General features: G+C 42.4%; 1 non-coding gene across 1 annotated transcript; it reads right to left on the reverse strand.

The window, feature by feature from the left end:
• Positions 1-10202: 10202 nt before the first annotated feature.
• LOC128590959 (U6 spliceosomal RNA) lies at positions 10203-10309 on the reverse strand. Its single transcript, XR_008381418.1, has one exon. It is a non-coding gene; the product is annotated as a U6 spliceosomal RNA (small nuclear RNA).
• Between the last annotated feature and the right edge of the window lie 926 nt (positions 10310-11235).

Below are 11235 nucleotides of genomic sequence, written 5' to 3' on the forward strand. Positions count from 1 at the left end.
CCTTTATCCCTGTTACAGAATGAAGAGCCTTGGAGTGTCCTGTGGTCTCTTCCTACCTGTGGAAGAAAGTATAAGGAGTGGGGAAAACATTCTCTCCCTTACAGATGACAGTTCTCTTTGGAGATTCTCTCTCTGTTTTTAGGAGATAAAAGTATGAACTTTATCTTCTTAGAAGAAGACAAGGAGTGAGGGGGGGGACAGAGAGTGGGGAAAGAGAGAGGGAAGAGAAGGGAGATGGCATGGCATTCCAGAGAAAGAAAAGAAGAATGCCCACGAGATTGAGTCTCTTTGTAGGAAATTCGGTCCTTCAACAAATTTGATTTCACAAATATTATGGTGAACAGGTATTATTTTAGGGGATTCAGAAATGAATAAAACAGGCAAAAATCCCTGCCCTGGTGGAGGTTACAATCTAGTGGAGAGCACAGAAAGGAAACAGCAAAGTCAGTAACATGTACAGTGCATGGATAGTTACGTGTTTCAAAAAACCCATATGATGAGGAAAAGTGAATGAGGATCTGTGAGAAATGGATCAAAAAAGAGATGTGCAAAAAGCCCCTCTGGCTTGGGTAAAACAGGGGCTAGGGAGTAGATACGTGTCACTCAGAACGGCTGTGATTTCAGGTTCCACTGCCACTGACCCTCTGACACTCTCTTCCCTCACAGCCCACTACGCCCAGGCCCCAGGAGGCTCGTGCTTTTGTGACCCCGAGCACTCAGTGCAGCCTCAGCCCATCCTCTTCAGGCTTAGCTAGAGCCGGTGGCCTTGACTGCACTCGAAGATAAATGCCTTCCAAGTGCTTGCCCCTGGCAGGGGCTCTGTGCTCCTTCTCTGTCTGCAGTTTTGCTTTTTGCCCTACTTTGGTGCTGATCTAGCTGTAACCCCCTGCCTGCCCTGAAGGCTCGGCGCCACCTGAGACCGGTTGGAAGCTGGCTGCATAGCTAGGCTTGGCTAGCTATGCAGCCAGCTTGGCTGCTGTCATCTGAACTCTGGACCAAAAGAGTCTGTTAACATCTGGAAAATAGGAATGTTTTCAGAGGGCCTTGACACGGTAGATGGTGGGTATTTATTGTTTGGGGTTCCTGGTACTCCTCCCACCTTCTGGAGTACACCCCCGTGATTTTCTCACAGAAGACAAACATGGCGCTACAGGAATGGATTTACATCTCCCAGCTTTTCTTCAAGGGAAGAATGTTCTTGTTTCCCCTTCAGGTTTAGTTCTTGAAATCCTGGAGGAGTTTCTGATTGGTGAATCTTGAGTCACCCCTTAGAGGCATATCACTGTGGCCAGGGCAGTGGCTGCCATGATCAGGTCAGCTTGGCCAGAGACCTACCTTTTGACCAACACTGTGTACGGACAGTGGGGTCATGTAAAAGTGTGAATTCCCCATTTGATCCATGTAGGGTAGAGAGAACAGCTCCCCCAAATAAATCTGTGGTAGGAGAGAGGAAAGGCGATCTATGGAGAGGTAGAGATACTGGACGCCTGTCAGGCACAGTCCCTTGCCCAGGTGTTTCCAGTCACTCCCGCTCTTAAGGGACTTAGGTCAGTACTTTCCCACTTTTTCCTTAGCTAGTCAAGTTGGATTCCAGTCGTGAGTACTAGGGGGTTGAGTCATGACTACCATCCTTGGGAAAACCGGAAGAGTTGAAGTTACCCTCCCACACCCTCTACCCGCCCATCTTTGGGAATTACATCTTCCATGAAGCTTTTTCTGACTTCCCCAAGTGGAATTGACTCCTCCTCCTTCTTTTGTTCCCATTTCTGTTCTCCATGACTCTCCATTTCTGTTCTTCCATGGTACTTGTAACCCTTAGTGTTCTTACTGGTTTAACCATCTGTTCCCACCAAGAAGGTAGAGATCGATTCTTATTCTTATTTCTATTCCACACGTTGGGTACTTAGGTGCTTAGTAGACATTTGTTGGATGAATGGGATAGATGGGTGAGTAAGTACCATTACCATTAAGTGGGTGCCTCTATATGTCAATCCTTTAATTTTTTTTTTTTGAGACAGAGTCTCAAGCTGTCGCCCTGGGTAAAGTGCTGTGGCATCACAGCTCACAGCAACTTCCAACTCCTGGGCTCAAGTGATTCTCCTGCCTCAGCCTCCCAAGTGGCTAGAACTACAGGCCCTACCACAATGCCCGACTATTCTTTGGTTGCAGCCGTAAGTGTTTGGCGGGCCCCATGCTGGATCCGAACCCGCCAGCTCAGGTGTATGTGGCTGGCGCCTTAGCTGCTTGAGCCACAGGCGCCGAGCCTCAATCCTTTAATTAAGACGTCAAAAGTCCAGAGAGTTTCTGGGGCCTGGATTAATTCTGGGGCGTTGTAGAGGTTCTGAGAAGATCTGGGGAAGGTGGATTCTTCTGGAACTGCTCTAGAGCCACGACATGGTGACAAGGAGTTTGTTCAAGTCTGCACAGGACACCTGCTGACTGACCATCAGCTTCCCCTGATTTGTTCAGGTGAGAGAGAGCAGCTGTCCTTTGAGGTTTAGGATGCCAGCTTGAGAGGTCCAAGCCTGGGCACCATGTGGTGGCAAAGCACCTTGACCCACAGAGATACCAGCCTGGCCATGGCAAGGTACCCACAGCTCTTTCTGATTTGCGACTGCGTTCTCTTTCCTCCCCATACTTCCTGGAAGGGACTGAGACCCCACTCCCTGGGGTCAGTCATGGTCATACCACCTCTCCTTAGTCATTTTCTCTTGGCAGTTATTCTTACTGATTTATTCCCCCCAAACCATTTCCTTAATCTCATTGTCCCTTCCAGCCTCCCCCAATTCCATTTATGGCGTTTGGGGTCTTTCTACCTGGAATTTTAGTCTTTTGCATAAAGATTATGTGCTTTTTAAGAGCAAGGGCCATATTTATCCATCTTTGCCCTTCTAGGGTACTCCACACTGTCCGTGGAAGAGTAGAGTTGGATGGTTTTTGGATAAACTCTTCTCACATTTGGGCTTCTCTAATTTCTCCAATTCAGGTCATCTGCACAGGTTTCTCTATAGGGATTCATTCATGTGATAAGTCTTTGATTTTTTTATCTCCAAGAAAATTTTATATGTAATAGCTTAATAAAAACTGTGATAAGAAAAAGGAATCTATGCATACTATTGTGGTCTTATGTACAATGCACGTACGGCATCCATGTGGAGAGCGTCCATTAGGAGACATCAATCTCGGGACCCACTCTCCCTTGTGTGGACTGTCCAGTATGTTGACCCCCACCCCATGGTCAGCAGCTCCCCCAGTGCAAAACAAAAATGCCAGGATATTGAAGAAGATCACATATGTCACCCCAGAATATGTCACTTTGGTATAAGTATTTTGAGTTGAAGGCAGTCGAGAAACAGCAGACATGAAGCAAAAAGCCCTCTACTTTCTTGCTATTTGCATAAAAGCAGGAAATAAATTTCCCCTCATCAGTGTTCCCTTTACTCCCTTGAACTGGGACGAGTAGAATGGCTTTTACTCACCAGAGGGCAGCCCAGAGAGGGCACTGAGAGGTCTCTACACAACAGACCTCACTAACTGGTTCTTTGTTGGTTTGTTTTATTAAATCATAGCTGTGTACTTTGATATGATCATGGGGCATCATTCACTAGCTTCACAGACCGTTTGACACACTTTCATCACACTGGTTAACATAGCCTTCCTGGCCTTCTCTCAGTTCACTAACTGGTTCTTATCTTTGTTAACTTCCTCCATATGTTTACTTCTCCATAATTTACCACATCTAGAAGCTCAAAACCCTTTTTCTTTGTTTTGTCACTGCTCCACAAATTCATCACCCTTTGTTAAAATGGTCTATAAACCTCTGGGTCTGTGAGGCCCCCCACGTGCATAGGAGATAAACTCTTTCTCCTGTTCCTCTGTATTTTGTCAGTATACTTTGCAGGGCCTCAATCTCTTAACCAAGGAGAGTAGAAGAAAAAGATTTTTTCTTTTCTCTGCTTGACAATAGTTAGGTTTTAAAAATATTAACTACAAACAAATCTTGCAGATTATAATAAACAAAATAAAAAATGCTAGCTTTATGAGGTGCTTATTTTTTACTATTAAAAATGACCCCCATTATTGCAGAATATATGCTCATTCCAGAAAAGTCTGGAAAGACAAACCAAGAGAAATAAAAATATCCATTTTTTCACTTTTCCAGAGATAACAACTTCAACACCTTTGTGCATATAATTGCACTTTTCATTCCACATATAATGCATATGTATGAATAAAAATAATGTACCGTATATTTTGTTTTGTAAACTATATTTTCTCTTAAGATTATATTGTGAACAGCTCTTTATTAGACACTTTTTCAAAATTATTTTGAACACTGGTGGATTGTTCTATTACCTGATTGTATTATAATTTATTTTCTCATTCCCCAACCGCTGGAATTTCTGGTTGCTTTCAATGTTCATAATTATTAACAGCGCTGCACTGAACCTTCCTATTAGATCTTTGCATAATCCATCATTGCTTTCTCATGATAAACTCTTAGAATGGAATCTACCTTTTAAAATCTTTTGAAACATACGGACAAATGCCCTTCCCCACTGCCTTCAGTTTGGAATCCTTTCTTCATAGCCATTATTCAATCAAGCGAGGCCATTGACAGACTTCAGTGAATAAAATCTTCTAGTCCTTTATTCTTAGAGTTACCTGTTTTGTCATTTAAGGGCTGCCTTGAAATAATTGAGAAACAAACACACATTTTTTTAAAGCCAGGAAAAGAAGAAAAACCCTCAGGGGTACCCTAGAATCAATGTAGTTGACCATTATGTCTCTTTAAACATTATTTTGAATGCTGCATATTACTACTTAAGATGTAAATAACTCATTACAGGCCCCAAACTGCATGGTTAGTGGGCTTCAAACACAATGCCTTACCTATGGCTTTTGAAATATGGGGACACCATCGCTATTCACTTAGGTCCCCTGCTGGTAAGTCTGGGGCAGTCAACACAGTCAGAAGCTGACCGCAGGTGGGCCTCCCACGGAAGCCCCCACAGCATAGCCACGGAAGGCAAACCAAACCTTGGACACAAAGTCCTTATGCTCCGTTGACTCACAGCCTACTTATCTCTACGTGAGGTCAAAATACAAATGCCAAAATTTCACTTTCCCCAATTTTCTATTTTTGCTAATTGCATTCACCTTGCTCTTTTTCTTTATATCCTCCACATGTTTGACATTTGAAAATGGTGTTTTAGCCTCTGAATTTAAGCAAATTGGTCCCCAGAACTCCCTAGTGAGTAGTGAACTCTGAGTTAATGGTCACAGTGTCCTAAGTGTTAACATTGCTTGGTTTTGCCCTGCTGCTTTTGCCTTGGCTCCAGCTAATTTTAAATTGTATTTACAGAGTTACTTGCTTGTTTTCTATAATGGGTCAGAATACCCAGTTCCATTTGGTCAGCTATTTCACTACTATTCTGTACAGAGGACAGTGAAATTCTAATGTTAATTTTAAAAACAGAGAATCCATAGTAGCTTTGTGTTTGGACAGGAGTGTGCTTAGCTACCAGAAGGGAGGACTTCCTGGGCCTTACCTTTTAGAACATCTTCTTTAGAAGAGCAAATACATCTCTGGAATTCTTGGAGAATTCCTTGCTTTTTTTTTTTTTTTAAAATGTTTACTTATTTGATACCCTGTGAATGAGAGGATATAGAGCATGGCAGCTGTTTTTGTTTGTTTGTTTTGTTTTGTTTTGTTCCGTTTTGTTTTTAAACATTGTCTCTGTTGCCCTAGGGTGCCATGGCATCCTCATAGCTCATAGCAGCCTCAACTCCTGGGTTCAAGTGGTCCTCCTGCCTCAGCTTTCCGAGTAGCTGGGACTACAGGTGTCCATCACAATGCCTGCCTAGTTTTTCTAGTTTTTTTTTAGAGACAGAGTCTTACTTTGTCACCCTCGGTAGAGTGCTGTGATGTCACAGCTCACAGCAACCTCCACCTCTTGGGCTTAGGCCATTCTTTTGCCTCAGCCTCCCAAGTAGCTGGGACCACAGGCGCCCACCACAATGCCCGACTATTTTTTCATTGCAGTTTGGCTGGGGCTGGGTTCAAACCTGCCACCTTGGTGTATGGGGCCCAGTGCCCTACTCATTGAGCCATAGGTGCCACCCTAGTTTTTCTAGTTTTTTAGTAGAAAATAGGGTCTCACTCTTGCTCAGGCTGGTCTCAACCCCCTCAGATTATGCAATCCACCATGTTGGCCTCTCAAGAGTGCTAGGATTATAGGTGTGAGCCACTGTACCAGGCAGCTGTTGTTGAGAGGATTGATCTCAAAGAGCATAGCATACCTCGTCTTAAAGGGGTTCTGAAAAACAAGGTGAGATTCCTTATTGACCCTGAAATAATAAAGGCGGTTATCTTCCAGGGTATGAGGGGTTGAAGAACTATCCTTTACGCATTCATATTTTTACTTGCCTTTGATCTCTCCTTTGGAATTCTCCAACATATTCAGAAATAAACACTACCATTTGTACTGTCATCCTTGGCCATGAAGAATATTACAGTTACTTATATCAAGATGATATTTTCATTATAGCCATTTCAATTTCATTATTTATCAATTGGACACATATCCAGATATACCACACTCGTCACCTGGTGTTCTTATCAAAACCATCTGAGATCCACTTTGTTTAAACAGTCTTGTAATTTCCACATACATTGTTGGGTTGTTTGTTTCCTAATCCAGTTGTCTAGTCCTGGATCACTTACCGCTCTGCTTGTCTCCATTTCACAGTCAGTGTTCTGCCCTGTTTTTCTCTGCCCTGCTTCCTCCTGATTGTGGACATAGATGCTCCCCACAATGCCTTGTGGAAGCTGAGACCAGGCTGTAACTTTTGAGGGTTTGGGAGTAGGGAAAGTGAATTAAACCCCAGGGGCCAGGACTGCTCTTGGCATTCAGCACTCCATCCATCACAGGGATGCCGGCCTGAGTACCCTTCTTTCTAGACTCTGCCAGCTACCGTATTGCAGGACCTGCTTATATACCATAAGTCAGAGGCAGTCTCCTCTTCCTCCATGTATAACATGGTTATGTTTCCTTGCCAGGGTTCAAGCTCAATCTCTTATAGATCAAGAGAAAGGAAAACGTACTTCCTTCAAATAGATTAACCTTCTCTTTTCCTGAATAAGAATTACTTTCTTCCAAAGATTATGTTTCCTTGGGCACATTCATTTTTTTTTAGGGAAACCCCTTCTCTGTGCCCTTGTCTTCTGCACATAAAAGATGCTTGTGGGCGGTGCTTGTGGCTCAAGGAGTAAGACGCTGGCCCCATATACCAGAGGTGGTGGGTTCAAACCCCATCCTGGCCAAAAACTCCCAAAAAATAAAAAAAAATAGATTCTAGAATACAATGGTCTAATGTCATGTATTTCCCAGACTTTGGATCAGTTGCTCAGGTCTGGGTTTTTTGTAATGAGGTTAAGGTCAGGGCTTGGCAGTTTGGTTTTGTCTACCAGCATGGGGTCACTTCTCAAAGCCTAGCTGGAGTCTATGTTGTCTTAATCCTTATTTAGTAAGGAGATGCTTTTCCTAAAGAAAGCCTCATCTGCAGAAACATAGGTCCTATCAAAAGCTATACCCAAATGACGTTACTGAAAAAGACATTTAACATCCCAGTTGGAATCATTCACATTCCAGTTTTTCCCAAGGACACTGGCCTTGGTGCTCTACCAATAACTCTGGTTATTGTTTATGTTTGCACATCTCCTGATGAGTCTGAAAGCCAGGGGAGTTTGTGCTATAAAAGAGGCGTTATCTCCCATCGCTCTGGAGCTGTATGCCCCTCCACCCCCAAGCCAGGAAGGTTCTCTAAGTTAAGTGAGAAATCCTGAGTTAAGCAAGATTTTTTTTCAAAGCGAAGAGTCCTCAAGGTCTTTACTTTGCTCTGCACATTATGCATCTCCCACAGGGAGTTGCTTGAACTTTTATTTTGAGACAGAGTCTCACTGTCCTGCTAGGTAGTATGCCATGGCCACAGCAACCTCCCAGAGTGTTAGGATTACAGGCATGAGCCACTGTGCTAAGCCACTGTCTTAAACTTTTTGACCATTAAACTCTCCTTCCACCTTGCAAAGAGTTACTCTTCTAGAGTTCTAAACAATATTGGATAAAGATGAAATTCTTTTTCTGAATTCATATAGCTTGTTCTGGGGGAAAAAACCCCACAACCCAAAGATGAGACCCTTTTGCCTTCCTTGGTTAGGGACACACAGTTTATATCCCAAAGATAAAAATAATTACTAGGACTATGCTTAGAATTATATTTTTAGCCCGCCCAAGGGAATAGAGAGAAATCCCAGAACTCCTGTGACCTGGCAGCATTTGCAGCCTGAAACAATCTGCTCTGCTCCAGATGGCTTCTGTCCTGTGAGCCCATATGGCGTGGCAGACCCAAGCATCCTAGGTCTTCACATTCCTACCTTGTTCTTTTGTTCTCTCCTTGCTTTTCTCATTCGGAAAGTTCCAGACATGAGCCCTTAATATCTGTGCACATGCATTTAGGGAGATTTCCTCCTCTTACCTGCCACTTCAGAACCCTTTGTTGTTGTTGTTGTTTTTGAGACGGAGTCTCACTTTGTTGTCCTGGGCCCCAGCGATCCTCTTGCCTCAGCCTCCTAAGCAGCTGGGACTATAGGTATCCACCACAATGCTCAGCTAGTTTTAGAGACAGGGTCTGGCTCTTACTCAGGGTGTTCTCGAACTCCTGAGCGTGCCTGGCCTTTTAGAACCCCCTTGATAGTTCACTGTATTAAAAAATTTTTCCAAAAAGTTTTTGAGTGACAACTCTGACATGACTTATCAGATTGGAGAAGATGAGACTTTTTTATTTTTTTTTGGCTAGTCAAGTGAAGCAGTGGGAGTGGAGAAGAAACAAAGGAATCTGTAACTGGGTGTGATCAGTTAGTTGCAAACGCCACTGCACTTGGAAGATTAGAATTGTTTTTGATGAGGCAACAATCCTGTAATGTCTGCTTTCTAGTAACAATCGCAGGCAGTACTTTATTAGTAGTCAATAATTCATTCATGCAAAGTATAAGGATATGGACATTGTCATATTATAAATGTTAATATGTAATACCTTCTGCAAGATTTCCTCAATCATCCATCCTCTTTAGTTAAGGAATCTTCTATAGTAACCATAAGGTATCTTTCTTTTTCTCTGGGAAAGGTAAATATTTTGTTATATAGCTCCAGTTAATTCTATGTCAAGAAGGCATTTGCTACTCAAAGTGCTATCTTAATTTTTTTTCCTTTGTAATTAGTTTATTAGGAAAGCTTTAAAAGTTCAAATCAACTGCCATCAGCATTTTTGTTACATCTTCAAATTAAACTTTTCTTTTCAATCTTGACATAGCTTTACCTCTAAACATTGATCAACTCACACAATTAAGCTGATAGCTGAATAACAGTGATTCTTAACATTGTGACAAAATAATTGTGATAATTATTTAAATTATCTTACAGTGGTCCTTAAAGTATAGATCTGTCTCTGCTTCTTCTTCTTTTTTTTTTTTAATCACCCTGGGTAGAGTGCTGTGGCGTCACAGCTCACAGCAACCTCCAACTCCAGGCTTAGGCAATTCTCTTACCTCAGCCTCCCGAGTAGCTGGGACTACAGGTGCCTGCCACAATGCTCAGCTATTTTTTTGTTGAAGTTCAGCCCGGGCCAGGTTCAAACCCACCACCCTCAGTATATGGGGCCAGTGCCCTACCCACTGAGCCACAGGCGCCACCCTAGATCTGTGTTTCTAAAAATTAGTATATTCTTTCCTAGCCCAGATAAGTTTCAAAGTAAGATAAATTTTCTTATTGGCAAGCAGCCACATTTCCATATTGTAAATACACTTTTGGTCCCACATCTTCCCAAAAGACATTTAAAATTTAAAGTTATAGATAATATCTGAAATGGTTATATAGTTCTAAACATTTTGTGATATGTAGGCTTAAAACTCAGCATAATTAGTACATAAAACTTATTCCAATTTCTTTGTATAATAATCCCCATTCTTTCATTAAAGGCAAATTAGTCATCTGAGTGAAAATACTTAAAAAAAAAAAAAACAGGGGTAAAGGCTGTTGTTTCCTTAAACTACTTCTATATTAAATATTGGATCCATTTTTTGATACTATCTATTGAATGGAAACTATAATATGGAGTCAAGGTAATGTTGAAACAATTTCAGGAAAAATATGAAACGCTTCACGAATTTGCATGTCATCCTTGTGCAGGCACCATGCTGATCTTCTCTGTATGGTTCCAATTTTAGTATATGTGCTGCTGAAGTGAGTACTCAAAGTGCTATTTTTAATTTTTTTTTTTTAGAGACAGGGTCTTGCTATGTTGCCCAGGCTGTTCTCAAACTCCTGATCTTAAGCATTCCTCCCACGTCAGCCTCCTAAATTACTGGGATTACAGGCATGAGCAACCAGGCATGGCTTCAAAGTACTGTTTCTAAACATAGATACCTTATTTTAACCTCTTGGAGACCTGTGTAATGATCTATCTTTAAAAAATACGAAGGAAGGCGCCAGGCGAGGTGGCTGAAGCCTATAATCCTAGCACTCTGGGAGGCCGAGGCAGGGGGATTGCCTGAGTTTAGGAGTTCAAGACCAGCCTGAGCAAGAATGAGGCCCTGTCTCTAAGAAAAATAGAAAAACTAGCTGGGTGCAGTGGCACATGCCTGTAGTCCCAGCTGAGGGAGGCTGAGGCAAGAGGATTGCTCAAGCCCAAGAGTTTGAGGTTGCCGTGAACTATGATGGCATCACAACACTCTACCGAGTGTGACAGAGTGAGACTCTGTCTCTAAAAAAAAAAAAAAAAGTGAAGGAAGGACTAATGCAGAAAACCTACATGTGCTAATTGAAAGTTGGAGTGTAGTGTCTCAGTTTACCGTAATGATACGCTCCCAAAATGTACAGATTCATTCCCAAGTATTCCATTTAAAGGTGTGGGAAAATAAGATTCCTACCAGAAAAGCTGAGTGAGACCACAGTGGGCAAAGCTGAAAGGCAAATGTGTAACTCATCAATCCGATTACCGACCTTCTCTGTCCCAAGGTTTAAGAGTTCCATCTACAGCCTTGTTTGGGGGTGGGTTGAAGGAGTAAGAATTAGCATGGTGAAGAAAGAGAGAGAAAGGTTGTAGGAAAGTGAGTGAACAGATTTCTCCTACAGTAAATTAGCTGTTCACATAAACATTTTGATCTGCTCAACATGC

The sequence above is a fragment of the Nycticebus coucang genome, chromosome 7 (genome assembly GCF_027406575.1).
Source record: "Nycticebus coucang isolate mNycCou1 chromosome 7, mNycCou1.pri, whole genome shotgun sequence".
Taxonomy (NCBI): Eukaryota; Metazoa; Chordata; class Mammalia; order Primates; family Lorisidae; genus Nycticebus; species Nycticebus coucang.